This window comes from Bison bison, unplaced genomic scaffold (assembly GCF_000754665.1).
Source record: "Bison bison bison isolate TAMUID 2011002044 unplaced genomic scaffold, Bison_UMD1.0 scf7180017864383, whole genome shotgun sequence".
Classification (NCBI taxonomy): Eukaryota; Metazoa; Chordata; class Mammalia; order Artiodactyla; family Bovidae; genus Bison; species Bison bison.
The window spans coordinates 6,878,497-6,878,880 of record NW_011494955.1 but is presented as its reverse complement, the minus strand read 5'-3'; positions in this window follow the sequence as shown (position 1 = coordinate 6,878,880).

The window sequence follows — 384 nt, the reverse complement described above, 5'->3', positions numbered from 1 at the left end:
TGAGGTGGCCAAAGTACTAGAGTTTCAGCTTTAGCATCATTCCTTCCAAAGAAACCCCAGGGCTGATCTCCTTCAGAATGGACTGGTTGGATCTCCTTGCAGGCCAAGGGACTCTCAAGAGTCTTCTCCAACACCACAATTCAAAAGCATCAATTCTTCGGTGCTCAGCTTTCTTCACAGTCCAACTCTCACATCCACACATGACCACAGGAAAAACCATAGCCTTGACTAGACGAACCTTTGTTGGCAAAGGAATGTTTCTGCTTTTGAATATGCTATCTAGGTTGGTCATAACTTTCCTTCCAAGGAGTAAGCATCTTTAAATTTCATGGCTGCAGTCACCATCTGCAGTGATTTTGGAGCCCAGAAAAATAAAGTCTGACA